Genomic DNA, 27,923 nt, shown 5'->3' on the forward strand with positions numbered 1-27,923 from the left:
GAATAAAAGCTGTGGAAGCAGAATACAGAGGTGGAAAGATGAGGGGAATAGCCTAACAAGTAAAGATGATGACAAAGCTGGGAATAGAATCAACTCCACAAACTCTCGGGTCAGGGCAAAATTTAGTAGATTTTGTGGGCAGCCATACTGGGAACCTATTCAATTTGTTGATCTGTCGCAAGGTCAAGGATGGGGAAAAAAATATCTGTGTTTAGAACCATTTGTTTGAAATAATAATGCCATTGCATGGGGGGAGGATATTTTAAAAGTCATATATATATTACATATATTGATCACCCCCATGGTCCAGATGACCACCACACAGACCAGATCATATAAATACCATAAGTACTCATTACACAACAAATCATTATTTACTGTCCAGAATATTAGATTGATCTCCTCTGAACTTTGGACTTATAACAAGCATAAATATTATTGCTTCCTATTCAAGGCAATTGCAGACATACCAGGGATACTGCTGATGGAAAGACCATGACCTTCTTTATTATACCACCTGTGTACTCCTGAGAACCTTATAATTGAAGCATTACACGTTGACTCACCTTTTTCTCATGATGTATTGTAACTTCTCATGGCTAGAGTTTTCAATCATGGGTTTTCAGAGTTAGATGAGTGAAACAGATTTTTAATCTATTCTGCTATGAGACAAGCTGGTTCATCTCAAGAAACTCTCTCTCTTTCCCAGTTTTTTTTTTTTTCATTAAAATGAATGTTCAAAAAAATTCCTTTTTCTCCTATAGTCCTGTTTATTCTTCAATGAAATTTTGCTACAAGGTTTTCTATTAACCAGGTAGGGTTCAATAGTGTAGAGAAGCCATTAAGGACTCCAGCACTGCACACCTTGCTCCCCCGTCCCTCAAAGACCCATAAAGCGATACATAAAGTAATCTTAATGATAACCAGACAATGTTTTTGAGCTTCTGATCACCCTGGCTATTTTTTTTCATATGTCATCACTTTATGCTTGGAAATTGCTAGTTAAAAACCCTGATGAAAATCATGTCACCTCCTGTAGGAATAGCTGGGCAAGTTACAAGAAGTTATACAGGAAGCTACTCACAGGTGAAAAGGTTACTCTAAAGTGTCTCAAACACTTTGAAATCTACTAAGGTAGATCAAGCTAAGGAATTATTATTAACAACCATTTCGACTGGAAATATTTCATTCCCTTAATTCTCTGAAAAAATCTCTTATTTTTGAGAAGAGGCATGCCATTTCTCACCTAAATTTCCTGGCATCATTTCCAGCTTCTTTCCTCTTAATAAAAAGAAGTTCCAGAACACTGCCTCCATATTTTACATATTTAAATAATGAATCTCTACTGAAAGAATGCACAAAAATTATTCTTGGCTTTGGTTACTAAAGAAGTTAACATAAGCTACTTAGATTACTATTATAAAAATGCTATTCAAATGTTTTTACTAATGTAAGTCCATATTGAGAGCTTGATCATGAATGGCTTTTGTTCTTCAAGTTCTTCTTGACCTGCATAATCCTTTGGTTTGAATTCTTGAGGGGAAATAAAAGCGCATTAAAGAAATCATGTTCTGTATACAAATAATTTTTCATTATTTGCATAATGAAGGAGTATTCTTTCCTATTATGCACTGATTTCTTCTCATACTGAAATTTCTTCACATCCAAAAAATATAGAAACTTGAGTCACCAAGGTCTGAAGTTTGACAATGTGTTAAAGTACTTTTACTGCAGTAATTTAAAGTAGGCTGCACCAGTTGCTACTTTTTCTGTCAACCAGAAGACTTTTCCAAGAGGAAAAAAATACACTCTGCCTCTTTTGCTGGCCTATGAGCAATTTCCCAACTGCTTTCTATAAAAAACAAAACAATCCCTCCCCCCCAAGAAAATATTTAAGAAAATAAGGGAAATCTAAGACAGTAACAGAGAACTCCACATTCTGCTGAAGAGATGACAAGGTATTTCAAATTTTGAAGACTGCTCTTCTGACAAAGTAGCAAAACTGGACTGAGGAAAGGCAGGAGACCATTAGCATGTCCATAGTGCCGTGGAAATCCTTCCTGCTACAGAGTGCCCCTTTTTGCCTTCCAGAGTTTATCCTGCTTGACACTGTTGGTGACTGTTCTGCTGTTAGTGATGAAGTTAATGGTTCTGGTATCATCAGTTAATCAGGAGAGATTCCCATTTTCAGATATCCATATTCATTCTCGTAGACAATTATTCTCGGGAGCTTTATCACGGTTTGTAGTCATCAGCTGATGGTAATTACGGAAGAAAAATATTTCAGATGAAAGAGAGATGGAGATTGAGTGGATTGAGCAAGGTCACTGAAGTGATTTGGGGATTACTTTCCCAGTCCAATTCCCATCTCCCATCTCCCAGAACATATTCATCTGCAGGATGTATTCTTCCCTTGAAGACAGAAGGCATAAATATTACTGCACAACTTTTCTTTTACTGTAGGAGTGTGGTAGTGTACTGCCACCCTCTGCTGGAATATACATGGACCAAGCAATTTCTCCACCTCCCCATATCTATTCAGAAAGAAGAGTAGGCATTGTGTTGTATTTTCTTGTTCAATACAGAAAAAACCTAAAGATTGTGGAAGGCAAATTTGATATTGAGCTTAAAAAAAAATCAGAATTTGTTCGTAATAAGTTTTATTACAAGACTATTGTATACTCAGTACATTAAATTCAATTTCTACAACTCCTAGAGAAGAATTTGGTCAGGGAGCTTTGATGTCACTGGTTGCAGAGTTGTGATCCTCTAGGAATTCAACTTTATAATCATTGTGAGTGCACTCAGACAAACTTCCAGTTATGACTTCCTGCAACATTTTTAAACTCTTCTAGAGAACCATTAAAACCAGAAAGAGACACAAGATCAGCTACTGACCTGTCTTTGTATGAACTGAGGCTTATCTGGTATTACTCAGGTTTTAAGCTAGAATTTCCTACTTTGTTACAGTGGAATCAGTCTTTTGAGTTACAAAGGCAAACAAATTACATAAACAAGATCAAGAGAACAACAGCTTTGCTTATATATGTTTGCTCTAAAGAGGTACAGCAAGGCCATTTTCAAGTGCAAGAGATGGAACTGGGCACCTCCATTTCTGCTTGCCCTCTTTGGTGGTTTACATGCAGATGAGCAATGCTCAGTCCTGTCCTCAGTACCTAAATAGTCCAAAATATTCAACACCAACAGGCTGAAAACAGCAATATCACTCTGAAATCTTACTTTTCCGTCATCACTAATGCGCAAGAAAATCTTTTTAGTCACTGGGGACTCAGAATTTTTTGCATTTTGAAAATTGTATTATGAACGCTTTTGATTGTTTTAGTCATTTTGTGTTGATTCAGTTGATCCTTCAGAGAAGCTTTCTTAATAATATCAAAAAGGGGGAATTGTGGATACCCTGGAGGGGCATTCCCTAGTTTTTAGGAGAAACAAGAAGTGTCCCTCAAAAAGCTTTTAGACCCCATTGGCTCCTTCCCCTGTTCCTATGTCTGTTCCTATGTTCCTGAGCCACACTTCCTTATTCCCTGATTGACCCTCATATTTGTACCACCCAAAACCAGGGTCAGCCCCTAGCCCCTGGAGAGAGAAAGCTGGATCTTCCATGTGTGTGTGTGTCTGGGACTTGAACATCTCACCACTGAGTAAAACATCTGTGGATATCATGCAAAGGTCCTTTTTGCTTCCTTACCCTGGACTATGCTAGCAGCAATTCAGCTTGCTACAGGCACCTCCATTTCTGCTTGCCCACTTTGGTGGTTTGCATGCAGATGAACGACGCTCAGCCCTGTCCCAGTACTAAACTTCTCCAAAATATTCAACATCAACAGGCTGAAAACAACAATATCACTCTAAAATCTTACTTTTCCATCACCACTAATGCACAGGATGAGTTCAGCTTCAAAAAAAAAAAACAAAAAAAAAAAAAAAAAAAACCTGTGCTATTAAGATTAAATTCCGACCATATGGGAGTTACAAGAAGGTCTCAGCACAGGAATATTCCATCATGTTAATTGATTACTGCAATATGCTGCACATGAGGGGAAGGAAGGCAAAAGAATGTTATGAAGATGTTCCAGCAGGTCCCATCTTTGAGTAATGCAGATTACTGAGAATTTATTGCCAAAGAATTTACTGCTTTTATTCACATTTGGCTCTGATTTAAGGATCTGATCCAGACTCTTGAAACAAATGGTAGACAAAACCTTGAATGTACTTGAGCTAGGATTTTTACAAAATTAAGTTAACTACTAAAAACAACACTTGGCTTATTTAGGACGATCAGATTTTTGCACCTGGCAGTCCATAGCTCTTGGACAATGCTGACTAAAACAGTTCTGTGCTAGGAGACTCCCATGACCACAGTCTGTGAATGACCACCTAAGGTTTTTTTAATTTTATTTTATAACTTGGAATTATATTAAGTAAACAAAAATAGAAAACATTAGTTTGAGGTAATCACCTATCCATAAAGTATTGTTCACATTCACATCTAATATATTTCAAATCCAGGTGGCATTCATTATTATTTCCATCCAGAAATGCCTTCCTTCTGTGTTTGAACCTTAGCTATAGCCAGGAAAAAAAAAATCGAGGCAACTATTGTGTAAGCCAGGGAAAAACCATGACAGTTTGGGAGGGAAAGAGTAGCATAGGAGAGAGTTGGGTTAACATTAAAGCTCTGTATTTCAACGTCTTGACAATAATTTAGAATTTAAAATAAATTCAAATTACTAACATGAGAGAGCTTTCAATGAAATCATGGAGACTGGACTTATGAGGCATCTGTGCCATAAACTGAAGCTTAACTGCATTACTGTGGTCAAAATGCTGAATTAAAGGGAGTCAGAAGGGGGACAAGGGAGGAGAGACAAGAGGTATCGCCTCTAAAACCCCTATAAATCTAACCTCCCTCCTTCCTGCTGACATCATTAGATTCCTGCTTTGCCACTGAATAGTCTCAGGTATGGCTTTAGCATTTGACAAATGATGGCAATTTGAGGGTTTTATACTTGTGGATACATTGTAGGACTTACTGTGGGACTTAAAAGCATTTTTCTTGTAAATCAAATATTACCTTGGAAAATAACAATACTGGCAAATGAAACCAGTGAGGTGCCACTCAAAGCTACAGTCCTGCTTTAGTCATGTTGCTCTTTGAGAATCTAAAGCTTTTAATCATGCCAGGTTGCCACGTTTTGGGTTAAAATTCATGGGTATTTACAGATATTATTTTGGCCACTGGAGAGTTCACTTACTAATACAATGGAGATTCTATTGAAGTAATGGAAATTTTTGCAGTATTATTTTTTGAATGCACTGCAATGACTGAAAAGTTCAAACATACCTGAGTTCATATATGACAAAGTTAATGAAAAATGGACTTCTTTTGCAATGATTTTGTGTCTTTTGTTCTTCTATATTTGGTCTGTGTGCTGTTTATTGGTAACTTATTCCGTATAAAACCAGAATATTTTGATTGCCTAATATCTTCAAAGCAATAGCTTGTGTTGACTTTTCTATTAGTGTTCCAACCTTGAATTAATAATTAAATAAATGAATTCATACATCTACACTGTTTTCAGTATCCAGTCAAGACTAATGTAGCCTTATCAGAGGATACAGGCCAACAATTACCTGCTTAGAAATTCATTCAATAAGGTGATTCTTCATTTTTCAGATGAAGTATTGAATAAATACCCATGAGATATCAGTCCAAACTAAAAAACCAAGGTCATTAGAACCCAGTCTTGGGGTTTTTTTCCTCCTAGGTTTCAGGAGAAGCCTAAGGGCTGGCAGCAAACATCAAGGGTAAGTTCTGTTTCCACCCTCTCCTCTGCATGTATGAAGCTACCTGGCATTGAGAAGGTTTAGAAAGCAAGAGGGGCAAATAATACATATAGCAGACAATTGTAAACCAAACAAAATGAGAAAATGGCACCAACCACATGCCATTGGAAATAACCACTGCAAAGATGTGCTTTACTTTCATGAGCAAGTGTGATTTTACAGAGTGCACTGCATGAAAGCCTAAGCCTTTTGAATATTCCTTCAGCAGTAATATTCCTCCTGTTGACAAATCTTTTAAATACCTTAGGCAAGCATTACTTCATGCAAATCAGGTTTTCAGAGGTGCCGTGTGAGAACACATGCATCAGACCCAAATCCACCTGGGATGCCAGGGATAAACCCATGCTACCAAATCATGGGAAGATCAGAACTGGTTTTAAGGAGCAGTCTTCCTGGAATGCAGATTCATTTCTCCATAACACCATTTCCCAGACAGATTCATTTCTGAGTATCAAGTTTTTAGTTTATCTTAGTTTGTATTTCTGAACCCATGACTGTCAGCCACATATTTGAAAAGCCATCTATTTCTCAGACATTTAAACTAACCTGTTCATGGATATGCATGGCTTGTAAACCTCCTTCCATATACCAATCTTAATGAGATTTTGCTCTTCAGCCTTCCAGTTACGGGCAAAACAATCTGGTTTTGTGACTCTGGTGTGTCTGCTTCGAATGTGAAATAGGCTGGCACATTTCTGTCTCTCACTTTTGTATCTGGGTGAAAATTTACGTTATGCACAGAGAAGCACAGTTTAAAATCAATAATAAAAATACTTTCATCTAACTTTTCTGGATTTCATTTATTTTCAGGTGTGTGGAAGGATAAAAAAATTTACCAGAGTGACAGTCTAGAAAATGGAGCTCAAAAAACAAACAAAAAAAAAAATCCCCATTTAATTGTTAACAGCAATTGTGTCCAAAGTAAATCCCATTTAATATGGACTAGAGGACGTACAGGTAATTTCCAATTTAGGCAGAATGCCAAACAGCACAATAGATTTTATATTTCTCTCCAGGTGTGTAAATTGTTAATTAAACAAATTCAATTAGTTAAATGAAGTATAAAGGACTGTATCCTAATAATGCTCAGCATTTAACCTTTACCTCTAGCTATGGATTATTAGCAGTATGAAATGTCTTTTGTGCAGCCTGAGAACTCATCCCCGGGCTCCCTGGGTGCTGGCTGTGGACATGCTGATGTTGCTGCCTGTGCCCAGGGGACTGCACGTGGCTGACACACTTCTGGCCAGCTGACCCATGTAATCTGACCTTCTGCATGCTGCACTCTTGTAAAAGGTGGCAAATACTCTTAAATCACCATCGGGATAGTTTAACACATTTTCATTTGCATTTACAAGAGGTGACAAATGGGCTTGGAGTCACATTCTGTGGAAGTTTATTAAAGAACTTTCATTTACTGGGAGCAACATGTGAGCATTGGACCAGATATTTCAAGAGGTTCCTTCCACCCTAATTTTTTTCCTTTTTTACAATTTTAATTATGTAATTCAGTGACTAAATTGAATCAAGGTTGTCAATCAGTGAGCTCTGATAGCCAAAAGTAACAAGACTATCTAGTTGGAGTTATCATCACTATGCCAATGTTACAGTGCATCTTAGAGTCATAGAATAAAGATTGGGAAAGATCTCTGAGATCATCAAGCCCAACTTTTGAGCAAACACCACCGTGTCAACTAAGCCATGGCACTTAGTGCCATGTTGAGTCATTTTTTGGACACTCCAGGGAGATAGTGAATCCAACACTTCCCTGGGCAACCCTTTCCCGTGCTTGACCACCGTTTCAGTGAAGAAATTCTTCCTGATGTCCAACCCAAACCTCCCCTGGTGCAGCTTTGGACCATGTCCTCTTGTCGTATCACTGGTGTTGCTGTGAAAGAACTCTTGAAGGGAAAGGGATTTCAGGCACCAGTAAATAACTGTGGTGCCAACACAAAGGGGTTATCTTGAAATACCTGTAGCCTGGACTAGCTAACCTGTTATGTCCCTGAACTGCATGAAGCTTTTAGTGCTGCTGAAGAATTTCTTAAAGCTCACCTGGAGCAAGAATAAATTGTTGAGGAAGGAGATGTGGGAATGGGGATATTACAGAGCTCACTGGTGAGGTAGTGGCTATAGCCCCAAGCTTTATAGGTTTAAATCTCCAGATTTGTTATTGGACTGTATCTGTTTTATAATAACATGATGATTTTTCTTCACAGACTGGTGGTCTCAGACAGTTCAGAGCAAAAGTCTGACTCTGTTTGTCTGAGCTATGAAGGTTGATTCAAACCCAGGAATTTTCTGATCAGACTGAGAAGCCCAAAACAGACAAACTGGAAGTCAGATGACTTAGAGGACTAAGTCCTGGACCATTTCCTTATCTAATAATCTTTGAAAATTACAAGTACACATGCCCTACAAAGTTAAGCCAAATTAAAATTGTTTTATTATTGATTTAAAAGATTCTAAAACCTCAGAATCAGATGCAGAACACTTACAGAATGTGTCACAAATTGAATTCATTCTTTTCAAATAAATGTTTCCATTCAGGAAGAGAAAATCAATTTTTGAATGTAGTAGGCAGACAGATCAATTTGTTGTAGAGCTGTTGTTCAAGGAATCCTCAGTCTCATACTATCTAGGTTTTAAAAAATTGATCTAATTTAATTTTTTTTAATATGTAAATTATGCTCTCATCTGATTTCTGATGTGGGTCGGTCAAAGACTGGGACTGCACCACAGGAATCTGTTCACAGATGGTTTGTGAGGGTTTTTATTTATCTTGGTTTAACCTTCATTATGGTGGTATTGAAGAGCTCTTTTGAGAGCCTGGTTCTGTGTGGGCAGGCAGGGAAGAGGATGGATCCTGTAGGAGTTGAAAGGGCACAGCAGACAAACAGGAGGCAAATGCGAAAGACAAGAAATGGATACACATAAACTGAACAACCAGTGGGGAAGGAAAAAGGACTTTTGGTTCATGGCTCACTTAATTAATCAAGGCAACAACACACAGGCACCACACCAGAAGATTTAATTTTGGGAGATATTCAAGCCACAACAATGCATACCCAAACATAAAATATAAAAAACCCACCAGTCTAAAAAACATATGCCAATAATTCTAAGCTTAATATTACTTTTTCAATAATAAAATCCTTGGTAGTTTCATCCTTGTTTTTGGTATGCTCAGCTTGGATCACTTTAACACAAACAGCAAAATTCCAAACATTTGTGACTCTTGTCACAGTTTATTTGCCTTGATTTTGGGACTCACCAATGTTTAGCTGAGGATTTTCATGGACTGCATATTCAAGTAGGATTATGCTTTCCCTGCCCTAAATCAGAAACTCAAAGCTGATGATTGGGGCAGCCTGAGAGTCTCTACATCACTGTCAAACTTCTTTCTCATATGATCAGAATCTGGAGAGCAGGTACAAGGCTATTCTGTATTTAGATTAATGAACGGAAATTCTCTGCTTTAAATATTTCATATTGACTGAAAAACAGTGATTTTTCTGTGTTGTTCATACCCAAATGCTATTCAATCCCTATGTTCTCCTAAGTAGCCATTGGCTGAGGTACCAAAACTTCTTTCCTCAAGTGGGATAATGCCATCCCTGGGAACATTCAAGGCCAGGTTGCTCTGGGCTCTGAGCAACCTGCTCCAGTTGAAGGTGTCCCTGCTCATTGCAAAGGAGTTGGAGCAGGTGAATTTTAATAGTCCTTTCCACCCCAAACCATTCTGTGAGTCTATAATATCATTTTCTTCAATGAAGCTCCACATCAGTCAGCATAGGAAAAGTAACACCTACCTCTCAGTACATCAATAACTTTCTTTACTTGCAGCTTTGATGGGCAAGGCCTGTGTAGGACGCGGGCTATGGCTATCATCCTCTGTCGCTACACTTTTCTTTGAAAGAAATAAAATTCCATCCAGTCATTTCATGACACCTTTTGAGTTTCATGGTGTTGGTAGCATGATAAGATTTTGCTTTCTAAACGTAGAGTAGACATCTCAAGTGAGTATTAATAACCTGCCTAATGTTTTTATCTCATTCACATATAATCCCCACTTTGAGCATGCAAATAACTTTTTGAAGTTGGTGGGAATTTGCCTGTGACAGGCTACATTTGCTTTAGCCCAATGTGCATTATTGGGGCACTTAATGATTTTTGTCCTGACCATTTTAATGCCCATTCTAGCATCTGTCATGCATGAAATTCCTCTTACTGACACACTTATGTGGATAATCTGGCATTTAACTCCTATCTTTACTGAGTCAGGTGCATTTTGCTTTCATCTTTATTCTAAGCCAATATGGTATTTGCTGATTACCTTTATCAATCTCTCAGTGCAAAATTTGAGTATATTCACTGAACAAACTGCACTATAAACAACCTGTTTGGTATGTAGATAAGAACTGGATCCTTGTAATCCAAAATTGTTATTACTTCAGGCCCCAAAAGTGTAATTTAAGATCAAAGCTTGAATTGGTATCATAAATGCAATTCAAATAAAAGGAAAACCTGAATGATTTTCAGATAAATAAAATCAGGCTAAATAAATGTAAATCTATAACAATTTAGCTCACATAATTTAGTGTATTTAATTTAATTTTGTATTTTTTTGTTAGGTCTACAAACAGAAAGAACTCAAGGTGTTAATCAGCTGAACAGGTGAGAGCTGAGAGTACAAGTTTTTCCTAGCACTTCAGAATTTTACAACAATCACTTGATTTTTCTACTGTATGTAACAGTATCATATCATATCATATATCATATCATATAATATCATATCATATATATTCTAAGTTCTAAAATCTTATTTGCTACAATTTCACACATTCTTTTGTGTGTTTTATTTTCCTTTACACAATTTTTGTAGCTCATGCCCATTACTTCTCATATCTTAAATACTCATGGTTTTACTTGTTTTAGGTAAAAAGAAATTTAAAACACACGTGCAAAAAAGAGTAGGATTACCAACAAAATATTTTTAGGTAGTAATAAAAAAATAAAAAAATAAAAGTCCTACAGTTTGATATTAATTGAAATGTTGATAAGCAATAAAATATACATGATGAACCAGCTCTATAAACAGCCCCAGTATACTGGTCAGTGTTTTGAATATTGTATTCTGCATTTTCTTTTTGTCACTTAAATATATACTGGCCTCAAAGTCCTGCATTCAACTTTAGTCTACCTATGACCATGTAAACGTATCAACAGAATTTAATAACTTAAATGGCATTGTATACTCCCAAACATGGTTAAATTTTACTTTTTCTTTCTGTAATAAAGGTTTAATTACATTTACAAGAGCTAAAGAGTTAGAAGAAAAGTGACAGCTAATATAAATATTTTCTTGATCATTTGAGAAATACAATTTTTTTCTTCTTTCCTTAGATATTCAGCTCTTTTCAACAGAATAACAAGGAGTAGGTAAGTTACAATGATGAATTATTCTTTCCAGTTTCATGTTCTATTTATAGCATTTTCATTCATTAGAGCTTTTAATTTGTCTTGGGTTTGCTAGTTTTCACGCTCCCATGTATTTTTTACAAAATAATTTATTACAATCTATATTTCTTTCCTTTCAAAATTATAATCCAATTACTTTCTCAGTAAACAAGAATTCCTCCTTTTTATGTGAAATGAACTACCAGCCAAAACAGTTTCTGATTAGACAAGCTAATTTTGAAAGAACAGATAGAATGAAGCAATGAACTGGATAGAAATAATAATGGAGCATACCTTGTTAGATAACAAATGGAACAGACTTTGGAGACAATTAATGCATGAGATACTTAATGCTGAGGTATGTTAAACAAATTTTGTCTTATTTATTTGCTGCTATAAATCATAGTTAGTTTCCTTAAATAGCGGGCTCTAACCACCCAGGTTGCATCATATTTCTGTAAATAAATGCTGTGTTCTTTACTGGAAACCCCAACAACCTTTGTAGGAGGGCGTAAATATATTTATATACACATAGATATAAATAGAGACAGATCAATCAATTGATTGATCCAGTAAGGGAAGCTGGTCTAACAATGTTTGGGATTAATTTTGCTGGGAAATACTTGGTAATTTCATCCAATGGGTAAATATTATTTCTTCTACTTTGGGTTTTTAAATGAGTTACAGACTGAGAGATCATTACTTGCTGGGGTTGATTCTGTTTCAAGTCTTATGCTAAAGTAGCACTTGTTATTTGGTTTGCTATGAAGAGAGGCGTGTCAGGCCTTGTTCCTCAATTTCCTGCATTTGAATCAATCCTACCTCCTCGAGTCTGAGGAGCAGCTCTCTACAGTCCAGTTGGAATAGGATAAGGATGAGATCACTTATAAATATGAGAAAACATCTTCCCTCACTAGCATTGCATCCAACTCAAGTTTAAGAGCCATCAAAAAGACTTCATTTCAAATGTGTGCTATTAAAGATATTAGCAGGAAGGTAGCAAAAACCACCAGTACCATGAATAGTTAATCTTTAACCTTGAAGAAAGGAAGGGAATCGTGAGTCTTTACTTCTTTCTGCATCCATGTAGGTACTCACATTATGCAGATTACATTGTTTTCCTGTGCTTTTATAACTTCTATGAAACCAGTCCTTCTACTCCTGTTTGTGCTGCAAACTTCAGTTTTACCTAATGCTTTAATAACAAAAACTTCTGATGGTGGTGGTTCTGGAGAAATAAAACCAATCCTCCTAAATGTGTGAATGGGTTTTATTACAAAAGCATTAACCCATTCCGTGTTTCCTGCTTCCTACTTTTATTTTTCAGCACTAATCACATGGATGGTAATATTTCTTGGTGAATGGTAACCTACCTGTAAGTGCAGCATACAGTGATTTTTTTTTTTTTTACTTCCAGATACTTCCCCTTATTAACTTTCTTTCAGAGATTATGCTGCCAAATCCCTCTTGTCTCTCCTCTCTGTATATGAAATCATCTCTAGCTGCCTTCTCTCCCTTACACAAATTGAGCCTTAGTACTGATCCAGTAAAATAACTTCATAGTTTCAACATCCTACTTTACTTATGAATTCCTGCCTAATTCTGTGTCATTTCTCATCTCCTCTATTCACAGTTTTCCAATAAGGACTTTTGATTCCCTCTTGAGAGTTCCTACTTTGCATGAAAGTCCTTTCCAAGATCATTACTTTTCGGGCTTTGTGATTTCTCTTAGAGTACCCACTCCTATCCTCTGACTATCCAATTTACCAGTGGAGATTATTTTTATATAGATTAGAGACCTTCTGCCTTTCAGAAGTCCTTAAAATGTCAGAAAACCACTCTGCAAGATAACACACAAACACAGTTAAAACTGACTGACTGCCACTTATTAATAATATGTGTTATTAACACATATTATGTGTTAATAAATATGACCAAATCTAACTTGGCCTGCCTGCTCCCTCACATTATATATGTATTCAGTTAAGAACAGAGGTTAAAGATTAAAGAGTCATCTAGTGTGGTGGAAAGGTGGGTAACAGATAAGAGAGTCATTCCATGTTTTATTTGTATGTCCTGTTTTCATTTGTCATGGGATCTGTTGCCAGAAAAATACTTTTGCTTCCTCATGTCTCAATCAGATTAGTAATTAATTAGTAATTGCTCTAATGTGGACTTTGGATATTATTTGGATATTATTTGGATATTATTTTGGATATTATTTGGATATTATTTTCTTCCTGACCAGGTGTAGGCCAGGATTTGGTGCTGCTGCAGAGCAAAATATTTAGAACACAGGCAGGTTGTGCTTTAAGATTCAGCTGTCTTAGGATGTGCAATGAAGGGATAGAGACAACCCTTGGAGCACAGATTGAATCTCTCATATGGAAACACCAAGGCTGATGTGTTCCCAGTTTAGCCTGAATAAGTTGGAGATACAAGGGTGGAAAGACACCTGAATGCAGGAACCAGGGTGATGGGAGACCAAGAACCATTCTGAGGAGGAGAAAAAGTGATGGAGGCAGATTGTAACAGGAACCAGTGGTGATTTCCAACACTTGTTGTATCAAAGCTCCTTCAGCATAGCCCCGTGAGGGGCCTGGGGACCAGGGAGCTCTCTGAGGAGCGATGGTGAATGATCTAGCCTGGAGACAATGAAGATTTCAAGGCTTGCCTGTATTTCATTAGAAAGCTGGGTAAAATCAGCTCATTTCCTGGGAAATTGTTCTGTATTGATGAACCAGCATTTTCTGAAGGAAGACAAATATTCTGTTGATTATTTTAGCCATCCTAATTTTCATATCTTGTGCTATTTCTGTCTGCTCCTTGACTTGCAGGAATTGTCATTTTTAGTTACATTGCACATTGACTCAACACTGGCTGGAGGCCATAGATTTCAGCAAAAATAGCCATAGAAATTGAGAGATTTAGGATGTTTTTTGTTTCCTATCCAATTAATGAACCCCCTAACTAATGCTGCCAGAAATTGAGACTGTCACATGACTGATCAGTCCTGAAAAAATGGAACTATAATGCAACATTTCAATGTTGATATGTTCAGCATGTTTCAATATATTTTTTGGTTTTGCTGGCATAGAAATATACCACAGCAAAACATTAAATTGCTAAGTGTGGATAGTTTATACCCAAGCAAGGTACAATCACAAGTGCTGACACTGTTCTCCTGTCTTTTGTGGCAAAGCTGATTTGAATTTAAGTTTAGTTCACACTTTTTAATTTATTTCTCCTTTTAATTTCCTCTTTTCGTATAGGGAAAATTATGATCTTATGAAACTGACATTAAATGATCAAACAATATTGAACAACCTAATGAAAATCTTAAGCAAAAGTCATTGTGAATTAGGTATTTGCTAAACTGACAACACAAGCCTTTGTAAACCTGATATTGTTCTTATGTAAACTCATGAATGGAGACTTTCTCAAATAAATTACTTAATAACATCAGAGTCATTGGCTGAGTAAATATATCCCAGGGGCGCATACTAAGATTCCTGAATTTAAATGTTGAATAGAACTTCATATTTGTCACCTTTACTAACGAGTTTTTCCTTATGAAATCATTATTAGCATGAAAAGTTAAATTTTGTATCTAATTTCTTGAATTAATGCTGTTTGAAGACCCTAAGGGTTTGAAAGTTCTTTCACTGGAATTCATCATTTACATAATTTTCATAGCCCCAACACTTTGCTCTCTGCTATGAATGCACATTGAGGGGTTTTTATGCATTAAAGCAACAACTTCTATTTTTCTCCACACAAAACAATTAAGAGAAGAATAACAGGTAATAAACATTTTTAATCTTTAATATTACATTAACAGTGAAGTGCCATATTTCATGCTTTCACAACCACATTGCGTGCTGAATGATGCATTTTTGGTCCCTCACTATGAAGATATTTGATTAGAAAAGAAAAACAATTGAGTTATTTGAGATCAGTGGAGCTTTCCATCATTTCCTGCTTGAGAAACTTGCAAGTGCACAGCAGCATGGCCAGATTTTTAAACAGACTAGACCATATTTTCTCAACTCTACATTATCATAGTTCAGCCATGATCTATGAATGTTTACTTGATTTTTTTTTGTTGCTAATATAGCTTATTATATGGAAGATTTATTCTGTTTTAAGCTGAAACCAGCACTGCACAGTTTCTGACCAATATCTTTCTTGATGTTAACCTCTCCTCTGCCTACTGTTATTAATAATAATTTTCATTACTGCAGGTCTCTTTCACTCAGGGTCATGGACATATGGTAGAAGTAAGAGATATGGGTAGGATGGACCCAAAGTGGAAAACCAAATTAGCAGCAAAGAGAAATTTAATTTCTGCATCCTTTGGGTTTAGCATAACTGAAAAGTAAACAGGACAGTCCAGACAGCATTTTGTACAGAAAAACTGAACTTATCACTGTGTCAGGGCTAAACTTGTTTGAAAACAGCCTACAAATAATCTTTATGTGGTACACAAATCTGTTCCCCAATTTAACGATGTGCATAAGAATTTTTATTGTTATTGTTGCTATTATTATTATTATTATTATTATTATTATTATTATTGTTGTTGTTGTTGTTTGTGCACAGTGAAAACGCTAATGTAAATAATGCGTTCTGGTTTGTGGCAAACTTTTGGTAAGGATTCAATGTGAGATGAAGATTCATCCCTTAGGTATACATTTCTCACCCCACTATGGGTGTCTAAAAGGCCATTGTACCCACATAAGATGAACTGACTTTACCAAATGCTTCTCCCTTGGCTGGGATGGGAACACATTTAATGGAATTACTTCTATATTTTCAATATTTAAAGTCTGAATCTGAAGCCAAATGTGATCTTTGAGTTTTATTCATTTGCCCATATATTCACATCTAGTACTATTTAGGAAGTCTAGTGTCATGTATTCATATAATAAAAGAATTTATGCCACTTCTTACAGCAGCCCCTGGAATTGCTTTCTACTATCCCAGCTCAAAGTGAAGAAGCAGCTTCATGTAGTTTAAACTGACCATAATTTACCTTGCATTTCTAAATGCAATGCAATGAGGTGAATAATGACTCTTTAAAAAGCCATTTTATTGTGTGTCAGATATGCTCCAATCTTCTTCAAAGTTTATGTAAAAAGCCTGCTCTTGTTTTTCTATAGAAGTAAAATCACACATGTGTGTGTTTTCTCCAGTCACAAAACATAGAAATATTTTCTTGGTGCATTATTTGACTATTCCTGTTGTTTTCCAACTGAGCTTCAAGTGCCATGTTATGTGTTAATCTTGCTGCTCTTCCCACCTAGGGACAATACCAAAGAGTGTCAGGGATGGAAAATAAAGAACAGTCTTGAATATATAGTTAACTATTAAATCCAGATGTTACAATTTTTGCTGATCAGTGTTTGATGTGCGAAGGTCTTAAATCAAATACTGGCAGAGAATGAACCAATGAAACCCTGTAAGTCTGTCTTTTGAACACCAGCAGCTTCCCTTCAAACCTTGTCCAACATCTTCTCTCTGGACAAATCACTCTGCTTGACAGAGTGGAGGAAATCCAGTCTGTATGATCAACTGTGCACAGTTTTAAATTTCCTACAAATCATGTTAGTGCTTCGAAAACATGTGGTACTGCAGGAATGAGCCATATCAAAGTTATTCATTTTGGACTCCAAATGAACAACCTCAGAACAGCTTGTTGGAAGCCCCTGGCACTTAGTTACAGTCAAATTTGATGATGGCTTGTAATGTGCATGTCAAAAGGAGGTCAGCCATTCGAGGCTGCTCACTACCAACCTTCTTTTTCCATGAGCCAAATCACTGCCCAGATGCTCGTCGAGCCTCATTACCATAATGCCAATGTTATCCAGGTTCAAATGTGGGGTTTGCTGTTGCTCCAAACACACACTAAAGCCACTGAAAAACTCCATCACAGACTGCAATGCTGCTTATGGGTGCCAAAATTCAGCTGGCTCAGAACTTTGAGGGATTTTGAGTCGTTTGTTCTGTCCTAACTCACTGTGTTGTAAATTCTGGTTTGTGAGATATCAGACATTAAATGAATCTGGATGTTTGGGTTTGTTTGGCAATTTCCAATATCTAAACCCCCAAACCAGCACTTCTCAAAGGTTCCCACTAATTTCTGTGGACTCTGGATGCAGCTATTGGAAAACCAGCACCTGACATCCATTGCCCTACTAGGATTCACCAAAGTAGTCACCCTGTGATGATGTGCTCTACAGGCATAATTGTCTCTGACTTGCAGCATCTCCTGGTAACCCAGGCACTCTCCTTCTTTACTCACTCTAACAATAATGCGCACAAATTGAAAGGAAAGCACTTATGAAACTCAAATTAAAATATGTAACTCAAATATTTATACCATAGCAAAGTTTGATTATAAATCAAAATTATTCAGACTGATTTTAGGATTTCATGAAAATATATTGCTGCTTTGTAAACCAAAGCTATGAAAAATATGACTAATGGTACCAAGACAACATTAGTTACATAATCATATCTGTTTATCTATTCTAGTTTGAATAATTCAGAGACATGTTCCATTTCATTACAATTAGTGCACTGATTTTAGGTTTGTTGACTTAAGTTTCATCTATCTATCCATCAAAAGATCTTGAAGGCATACCAAACTTGAGTTTCATTTAACCATCTCACTATTTTCAGCTTTTTAAAATGTATTTATTAGATAGAATGAAAAAAAATCTCATTTATTAAAATTTCTCTCAGTGTTGCATTTTTCCTTTATGCACACTGGTACCTTGTAATGTTACTTCTACAAAATACACGCTTCTGAGGAAATTTTACTCATTGGTGTATAATTGTGTCATAAGTTGGAGGAGAATATTTAAGAACAGAAAACACTATTATTTTTTCTATGTTGTTTTCCTGTCATTTTGACATTCGCTTCCTTAGTTTTCACTTTCTTTTTCTTAGGTTTTGATTATCCTTTCTTTAGTTTCGGTACACAGTAAACTTCCCCATGTCATTTATTGTCACTATTGTCATTTCTCTTGTGTGACACACATTTTGTCTTTCCTCTATTCAGAAAAGAGAAGATGGATGGTCAGGAAAGATTTATTCTTATTCTGTTTTATTTTTGTAGTATGTAAGTTCATATTTTTTCAGTGGTTTTCATTGATTTGAATTACTGTAACAGGTACTTAGTGCAAAGTCTGAGCTTGTACAGTAATTAAAGTGAGAGAATCTCAAGCTATTTAACTTAATAAGGGGAAGTTAACCGACTTGATCAGAGTCTAATACTTGCAGAGGGAAGAATTTCTGATATTCATTGACTCTTTAATTTAGCAGAAAAGTATATAACAAGATCCAGGCAATGGAGATGAAGCTTGACAAATTCAGAGGTAGAAATAAGATACTCAGAGTGTAATTAACCGTCACATCTTCCCTACAGATGTGTTAGACTCTTTGCTGCCTGCAGTTTTGAAGTCTTAAAAGTATTCTGACAAAATCTCAATATTCAAATTCAATTTACTGCCTGGTTGTGATGATGATAGGCTGAGATTCCTGATGTATATTGTGTAGAAGTGCAGGAAAGTAGCTTTACAAGCCTTATTTGGTTTCACCCATGTTTATAGCAGAATCCTCCATTGAAGTTCTGGTTTCTGGTGAAAATAATATAGGAGGAATAATAAATAATAGTAATAGTAATGCAAACAGTAATAATAATAATTGTTATTGTTGTTATATATTTTGAAAATAATAATTTAAAATATATAATAACCCCTAATGTAAAGGCAGTTATATTATTATGCACTATGGAGACACAGGTGCTTTCCTCTTAACAGCCTGACTTTGATGAAGCATGGTCCATACTCCAAGAAATTAAAATTAGACAATGGATGTGGATTTGATTTCCTGGTGGAAAAGCCCTACTAATATCAGTCTCTACTCAAGAAAAAACACATGTTCACCCCACACATGTTAGGAGTGGGATTCAGGTCTACAGATTAGACATCTAATTTGAGCCAATTTTCAAATTATGCCAAAATATCCTTCACAGAGTCAACAGAAAAGGTCTTCCAGAGGCAGGTCCTGCCTATAAAAGTTTAGGTTTTGTACCAAAGTTCTAGGCCAAAACCACTTTTTGAAACAGCCTGTTTCTCTTCTTTGTCTGTGTAATGGTTCTGGGAGATTAAACCTCTAACTTTGGTAACTACTTAGGATTTCAGGAAAACGCATAAGTAGACCTCTGACAACCTTCAAAAATTGCAACTTGCCATTTGCATTTTGCTCCCTAAATAATTGTGAGTGCTGTCTAGATGCAACACTTGACAGACCTTTTCTTTTTGTCTTTGAACTCACAGTCCTCTTAGGTAAGCTTGTTCTTTTAAAAAATTTTGGAGGGATTTGTCAGGCTAATTGTAGGCTTCTTGGGACAATTATCCTCAATTCACTTTACATTCAAGAAAAAAAATTGTTTTCAGGACATGATTCACATCCTGTAATGTACTGCTAGATATGAACTGCATTCTAATAATGTCTTTTTCCCTGTAACCACTAAGTCAGGTTACAGAAATTAGTCAGGGTTTAGATATTGACACAGGAGACAACTGAAGTTAGATCACATGAACTTCCAAAGGTTGTCATGCCAAGCTTCTTCATCTGGTCAAATTAAAAAGGGTTGAACAGATCTACATATAAATCAATACATCTTGGAATAACAGTAAATGAGTTTTTTTACTGCTTTGCATGCATCATTCATTGACTATTTTAATACAGGAGAGAAATCCTGTGTTACACATTGGCAGAAATAAATTTTAAACACACTGTAGAGAACATTTCTTCAGAATAAATCTTTAATATGAAAATGGCACATCATATGTGAGGTTCCATCAGCATTTCTGGAACTCAGAACAGGATTATTATGCTTTGGAGTGTACACATGACATTTGGGTACTTTTAAGTGATTGAATGCTAGGAAACTACATCACATCCCTCTTTTTGAAAATGTATGTGCTCCCAGAGCTCATATCCTGGAAAAGTCCTGGGTCATAGGTATAAGGTCAAGGAGATGAGGAGAAAGGGAAAAGATGTTACCCATAAGGTCAAAAGGCTACTTTTCATTCTGAGAGAATAGGTTAAGTCAGAAGACAATTTGGAAAAGAATATCAAAGCTTTGAAGGTAGAGACTTCTTTTTCCATAGGGATTTGGAGTGGAGGAAAAGGGAGGTATTGAAGAGTGCCAGGTTTAAAGGCACAGGCATTGGGACTACCCAATATGACCAAGAGAAGGAGAAGGATGGTAGAAGATGAAAAGGAAACATAAACAAGTCCTGGAACAATGTTGGTCCTTAACACTGAAAGACTTTAGAATGAAAATGAGCTCATCCCTTGGTAATCTCAGACCTCAGAGATAAGGGTAGAAGTTTGGAGAAAGGAAGATTTCCCCTTGGTCATGAAGGGTTGGGTTAGAGGTCAGCTAGACAGATTTAACACCCATAAATCCACGGGCTCTGGTGGGATGCACCCATGAGTGTGGAAGGAGCTGCCAGAGGTTTTTGCTGAGCCACTTGCAAACATGATTGAAAGTCATGGTAAACGGGAGAAGTGCCTGATGCCTGGAGGAAAGCCAGTGCTACTCCAGGTGGATAGCCAGTGCTGTCTTCAAAACTGGCAAGGAGGACCCAGGAAACAACCAGCCAGTCAGCCTCACCTCCATCCCTGGAAAGGTGATAGAACAGGTCGTTCTGGAGGTCATCACCAAGCATGCAGAAGAAGAGAAGGTCATTAGGTGTAGTCAGTGTGGATTCACCAAGGGGAAATCATGCTTGACCTGTCAGACAGCCTTCTGTGATGGCATGGCAGGGTGGGTCAGTGGAGGGCAGTGTATGTTGTCTGCCTCAATTTTAGCAAGATTTTAACACTGTCTGCCATAACATCCTCATAGGTAAGCTCAGGAAATTAGGGTTGGATGAATGGACAGTGAGGCTGAATGGCAGAGCTCAGAGTGTTGTGATCAGCAGAGCAGAATCCAGCTGGAGGTCTGTAGTCAGTGGTATTGCCCAGGGATCAATATTTATTTAGCTTCTCTTTTCCAGTCTTATTTCACTTGTTTACCTATGGCTTGGATGAAAGGATAGAGCACACCCTCAGCAAGTTTGCTGGTGACATGAAACTGGGGGGGAGTGGCTTGATACACCTGAAGGCTGTGCTGCCATTCAGCAGGAATTTGATTGGGGGTCAGTCTCTCACGTTGAAGAATGTGTAGAGAAACCTAATCATGTCCTACAAGGGCAAATGTAGGGTCATGCACCTGGGGAGGAATAACCCCAAGTACCAGGATAAGTTGGGAGCTGAGCTGGCAGGGAGCAGCTCTGCAGACAAAGACCTGGGAGTCTTGGTGGGTGACAAGTTGACCATGATCTGGCAGATGAGAGTGATGTCATATCTGTGGTGACTATCAGGATCCACACCTCAGCAACATTTGTAGACAGCTCTTTCCCATTGAGAACCTGATAATGAAGCAGATATAATTGCATCAAAGTGTGACTGGCTCATCTTATTGCAGCTTTAAGGCCTTTCACTCCTTCTGCCTTGGAAGCAAGTGAATTTAGTTCAACTCTGTGTTTCTGAATGGTTTATCAGGAGTAAGTGACTTTGAATTTTAGTCTTGATACAGTTTCAGAGTAAAAGCTTCCTAAGGGTTGGCTCTACTAAGTAAACACAGCAGGAAATCCAGCTGTGAGTTGCTCTGTAGGCTTGGCTGTTTGTTGAGAATATCTTTTGAAGTTCTCAGAATCATACCCTATCACACTAAAAAGCAACACCAGGTAGCATCTCCTGGCAATGTTCATGTACTTGCTAATAAGGACTCCTCAAAATTATCAAGTTGCTACATACAATTCTCAAGTGGTGGAACTCTCATAAAGTAACTATTTACATTTTATTTCCACCAGCCTGCAATAAAATTTCACACTGCTCAGGTAAGACTGCATTTTTAACCCATAAGATTACACTTTTACCCAAAGCAGAAACAGAAGAAAAAAAAAATTGTGAACATATTGTGAATCTTGTCACAACAATTTGCTGTTGGCCCATTTCTGGGTTTTATTTTCTTAGAATGCATCAGAGCTACCAGTCTGGGACATTTGAAAATGTAATTGAGCTTGATAGCAAGTGATACAGTTAATTCTGTTGGTAAATGTTGTGCAGTGCTAATTGCTAGTTCTAAATTTAACAATTAGTTTAGAAAATCTGAAGTGCAATTTATAATGGGATATAGGCTGCAGGCTTCAGCTTGTACCAGCTTTTTTATTATTATTACTTATACCCGTTTAGGAGGATGCAGCAGAAAAAAATTTAACCAAGACTCAAGATGCATGCCTAATTTAACTTCAGCCAAATTTGACTATACATCTAGTAAATTTTCTATGGCTGCAAAACATGTTCTAACAAATTAAGCTTGTATCAAGTATTCTGCTTTCTACAGTTTGTAATTATACATTAACTGATATTGTCATCCTAAACTTCATTAAATTATTTTAAATTGTCATTGATGTTGTCTATCAGAAGAGTAGATTTGTACAGGTCTATGTTTTCCCTCCTTTTAAAGAGAAATGTTGCTATATTTCAGCATATGGGATTTTGAAACCTGGAATGACTCTTGTAGATTTTGCTTTGGACATTCTTCAATGCAAATGTCTTTGAGATAATAAAATATTATCAGGAAGGAATTAAACCCGAGATGATAAAATTAAATCACATTTTCCTCACATTAAAGATTTTGTGTTGCAGAATCACTGGATTGTTGAAGTTGAAAGAGATCTGGACACCTTTTAGTTGACTTGGAATTGTTCATGTCCAGGTTGGATGGGGCTCTTAGCAATCTGGTCTAGTGGAAGACATCTGCCTGTGGCAGAGGGGTTGGAACAAAATAATCTTCAAAGTCCCTTCCATCCAAAACCATGCTGTGATTCTGTTCTATTAAATCGCCTGCTCAAAACAGAGTCAGTTGTTGCAGATGACCCAAGATTAGGCCCAGAAATGTTTTTGACTCTCCCTAAAGACAGAGACTCCACAACCTTTCTGGGCAACCTGTTCCAGTTTCATGACAGTCACACTAAAAGAGTTTAAATGGAATCTCCTGTACTTCAGTATGGGTCTGTGGCTTCTTGTTCAGTCACCTGAGCCTTCTTTCCTCCAGGCTGGATAACCCCAGCTCTCTCAACCTCTCTCAGTTTAGGAGGAGCTCCAATGCCTTAAGCATCTCAATGGCCTTTTGCTGGACTTCCTCCAGTGTCAATGTCAATGTCTTGTTCTGGGAAGCACAGAGCTGTGCAAAGCACTCCAGAGGTGTTCCCACTTCTGAGCAGAGGGGCAGGATCTCCTCCCTGGACCTGCTGGACACGTTCTGCCCACGGCAGCTGGGGAAACCAGGGGTCTGGTTTGCCACAAGGGTGTACCATCGATTCATGGCCAGCTTGGTGGTCCACAGGACACACAGGTCCTTCTTTTCCAAGCCGCTTTCCATCTGTTTGGACCCCAGCATGGGTTGGTGTGTGGAATTGTTCATCTCTGTGTGCTGGGCTCTGTGTTTCCCTTCAGTGTCTTCATGAGGTCCAGGTTGTCCCATTTCTCCAGCCTGCTGAGGTTTTTCTGAATGGCACCACAACCAACTGGTGCATCCATCACTCCTCCCAGTTCTATAACACCTGTAAATGTGTTAAGTGTGCACTTTGTCTCATTAACCAGGCGGTTAATGAAGCTGCTACACATCACTGGCCTCAACATTAACCCCTGAGATTCTTCGCTTAACTTTCCTAGTAATTCTGTATTTATCCTGATTTCCGTCTCTCAAGTATTCAAATCTGCCTTTAGTCACTCTTTTCTGTTCAGATCTTTAGCTAGAGTAATGTAACGATACTTTGGTTTTGTCATTGGCAATGAACATAACTGGATTTATCAAGTTACATAACCCTAGAAAGATTCACTTTTGAGAAAGGCCAGGTCCTTGGCTAGGATAAACAATCATGTTTCATTAAGTGTGTCTTGACAGACTTGCATTGGCTGAATATTTGGCTCCAAAAGCTTCTTTTGAAATCAGTGAAGTCCTTATTGCCATCCCTGTGGAATATGAAGAATTGCACTCCTGATGTAATTTTTTAGGTAGAACAGAGACAAGAATTTTCCTTTCCAAAAGAGTATTATAGTTTTTTTAACTATACTGTTTAAGCTACTGCTACAGCATAAAGGAAAATAATGATGAAAGAATGATCACACAGTAAATAATTTTCAGCCCACAGAAAGAGCATTTTTGCTCTCCCACACAAGTCCAATGGTAATAAAAAAACTCGAGACTGGTAATGATAGCTTGATTTTCTCCTGCACTGCCCCAGCCTAAATAGTGTAATTTTCCTGTCATATAAAAATATCTGAATGACAACAAGGCAATACTGTAGTTCTGCACCCTGCTTAGTATCGACCTTAGGTGTGAATTGCCAGTTCATTACTCTGAGGAGACAGTTACCTGTCTTCTCTTCCACTTAACCTTTCTTTACATAAAATAATTCAGATACCTTGTGCTTCTACCAGTCCTCCATCACAGTCCTCCTGTGATGCAGAGCACAACAAAAACTCCAGTAACCTTAATGACTCTTGCCCCGGGTCCTCAAGGGATGGGCTGTAATGAAGTGAGATTTGCATCACACAACCACAATGGACACAGCAGAAGGGAGAAGAGGGGGAGGATATTTCACCTTGCCTTCAGCTCTAGGATGTGCTTAATGGATTGAACACTTTTTAAACCCACGCAGGTGCCTTGTCCAATCCCGTGCATTTTTTTTCCTTTCAGTGGCAGGTTCACAATCTGACAGCCATCTTTCTGAGTGAGAAGAAAATAGGTTAAATGGTTTTAAAATGTTACTTTGCTAAAGATGCCTTGCATCCAAGTACACCACCTGTTTTGTAGCAGTCTTGTGCAGGATTGCTGTGGCATTCACATCACCAATCTGGAAATAACACACTTATTTTATGGCTTTGCTGTGACACCTTGCAAGACCTCTTTCCTGAAAGCCAAGTGAATTAAATGAGCTTAAAAGCAATAAACTATATACTTTACCCTATCATCATTGAAATGAACAAGATTGTACTTCCAACCCCTTTCAGAGATTAAGGTTAGTTCCAAGCATTATGTGTGACTTTTAGTGTTCTCTTTGTACAGTACCAAAGGAACAATAAATTGTCGCTACAGTCCATAAAATCATTGTAAATATAATACATCTCAGTTGATACAAATCAACTTTGTTAGAATTTTATATAACAAAGATGAGCCTTTAAATGATGAGCAGTATTTCACTCTTTTATTGGTTGAACTGGAGAAGGTTTTTATCTTGCATTTGTGAAGAGGCAGTTGAGACATAACTTCCAGGATTCTCATCCAATGGATTTAGAAGATTCCATATCAAAACATCAAGAGAGGCAAAGGGTCACTAAACTTCATCAGATAATTGTAAAAATTACAGAGATAGCTTGGGTATTTGTAAAGTTTCACCATTGGGTACTGCAAACATCATCATTTTATCTGCTTTAAGTGCCCAGCAAGGACTTTAATAGTCAGCATTTAGATGAAAGAACACAAAATATTTTGATGATATTAGATACCAACCAGGCAGGAGGCAAGAAGTTAAGGTGAATACAGGCAGCTTCTGAACAGCTCTTCAGCAAAAGAAAATACAAAAAAAAATATTTTTCACATTTTACCCTTCAAAACTAATGCAGTATTAAAAAGATAACTTCAATAAAACCAGAAAGAATTCACAACTAATAATGCAGAGTTTGTCCAAGGCCTGGTATGAGTCCTGTCACTGCTAGTTGCAAAGCTCTTATGCCTCCATGTATTCTTATTGCTTTTTAAAGCAATGTGGACTTGAAAGCAATCCAAAGCTACATTGTTATGTTGTAAATTGATGTACATCAGCGTTAAGCCAGTCATTAGTGTGAAGGGAACCAGAAGAAGACAGGGAGGACATAAATTATTCAGCACACAGGGCATCAGCATTCAGCATAATATTTTTCCATATGCTTCCCTTTTTAATATAAAAAATAAATGTGCACACATATACACACACCCACAGTTACAGACGTTTTCTATCAACCCTTCAGCTCTGAGCCTCTCTGAGATAATATCACTCAGATTTAATCCAAATGCTTTGTCCAATTGTCTTCATAATGTCATTATTGTATCTTTTGTATTTGGTGAGTAGAGGGCCAAATATGCTAAGCCTGGTGTTGACTAGGAGGTACCCACAGTAAAGTTTGCAAACCTCTCAGGTCTTGACCTGTTATTTTTGTTAACAACACAATTTGTTTAAAATTAAATGCTTTTCACAATTTTAGCCATCATTTATTGTACTAAGATCAATAGACCCCATTTGTGTCCATACCTTTCATGGTTCTAATTAATTATCCTATGTGTTGAAAAAATACTCAGCAACTTTACAAAGAAATTACTTCTGCAACTAATCATAAGGGAGAGATGTCTTAAAAGGGATGTCTTATAACCCAAGAGTGTACCAGAGGCGGTAAAAAAACCCTCTTCTCTATTAAAGAAATAGAAATCATCATTTTTTAAAATCCAATTTTCTTTTACAATTTTCTCTGTATTTAATGTACAAGCGGCACTGAGTGAAAACTTAATTTGAACTAGACAATGTCATTTTCAAATTTATAATCAATAATGAAAAAATGTTATCATGTATTTGTGGTGCCACAATGGAACATTTATGAAGCTGTGTCTGTCCACTCCCATTTGCATGAAATATATGTGGTCCTGCCATGAGTCACAAACCTCAGGACTTAAATTTGAAACACATGCTTCCTAATAGCCTCTCTTTAATAATGTATCTGTGTTCCTAATCAATGTGAGTGAAATGTTTTCATAATTTAATAATAAAGTGGGTGCATTCAGAATCTTGAACAGGTGAGGATAAATCATGTTTGCCGGTGAATAACAGCTTTTATCATTTACTCAGTGGGATCATAATGTATTCTTTCAATCTGCACCAAAGGTAGTAGCAGGAAGCTATTTTATAGATTTCTTGGTAATCTGAGCTGATGTTATACCTGTTACAGGACACTTCCAATAAAATAGAAACACAGCAGGATGAAAAAAGATACAAATGGTGTATTTATACCAGTCAATAAAAGCATGACTCTGTAGTAATAGGAAATTTGTTCATGAATTGTGAAGTACCAGTGGCTCAGTTGGTAAGGTATTAAAGTAATTCATGTCCTGCCTTTGTAACTTTTTCTTACAATTGTACCTTTAATTTGCTGTCTCATTTTCATTGACAATGAGAAAAAGTAAGCCAGGTATATTCACATACCTTAGAATCAAAGCAGTTTAGTGGAATGAGATTTTATTTTGTAGATCATCCTCTGTAACAAGAAGTCTAGCACACATGGACACATGAATGGCTCAAATTCATGTTTTAGAACTTGTGTTTTAATGATGCAAGACATATTTTGTTTGAGATGCCAGGTCTACTTAGCAACAGCTTAGCACAGAATTGCTTCCAAAAATGTTAGCACTGTGATCTGCTCTCTGCAGCTAATGC

At 37.0% G+C, this 27,923-nt stretch overlaps 1 protein-coding gene across 3 annotated transcripts in view; it reads left to right on the forward strand.

Annotated features, from left to right (window-relative positions):
* Window positions 1-27,923, forward strand: part of CELF2 (CUGBP Elav-like family member 2) — a 545,552-nt gene that overhangs the window by 85,217 nt on the left and 432,412 nt on the right. The window contains exons 3-4 of one of the 3 annotated variants that reach the window (XM_064421752.1): window positions 10,503-10,545; window positions 11,275-11,310. The exons of 1 other annotated variant lie outside the window; for it this stretch is intronic. The gene's annotated coding sequence lies outside the window, so the exon portion shown is untranslated. The remainder of the gene's footprint in view (window positions 1-10,502; window positions 10,546-11,274; window positions 11,311-27,923) is intronic. One more of the 3 variants, XM_064421753.1, reaches the window with a different exon arrangement.

Source organism: Passer domesticus, chromosome 5, assembly GCF_036417665.1.
Source record: "Passer domesticus isolate bPasDom1 chromosome 5, bPasDom1.hap1, whole genome shotgun sequence".
In the NCBI taxonomy this organism is placed as follows: Eukaryota; Metazoa; Chordata; class Aves; order Passeriformes; family Passeridae; genus Passer; species Passer domesticus.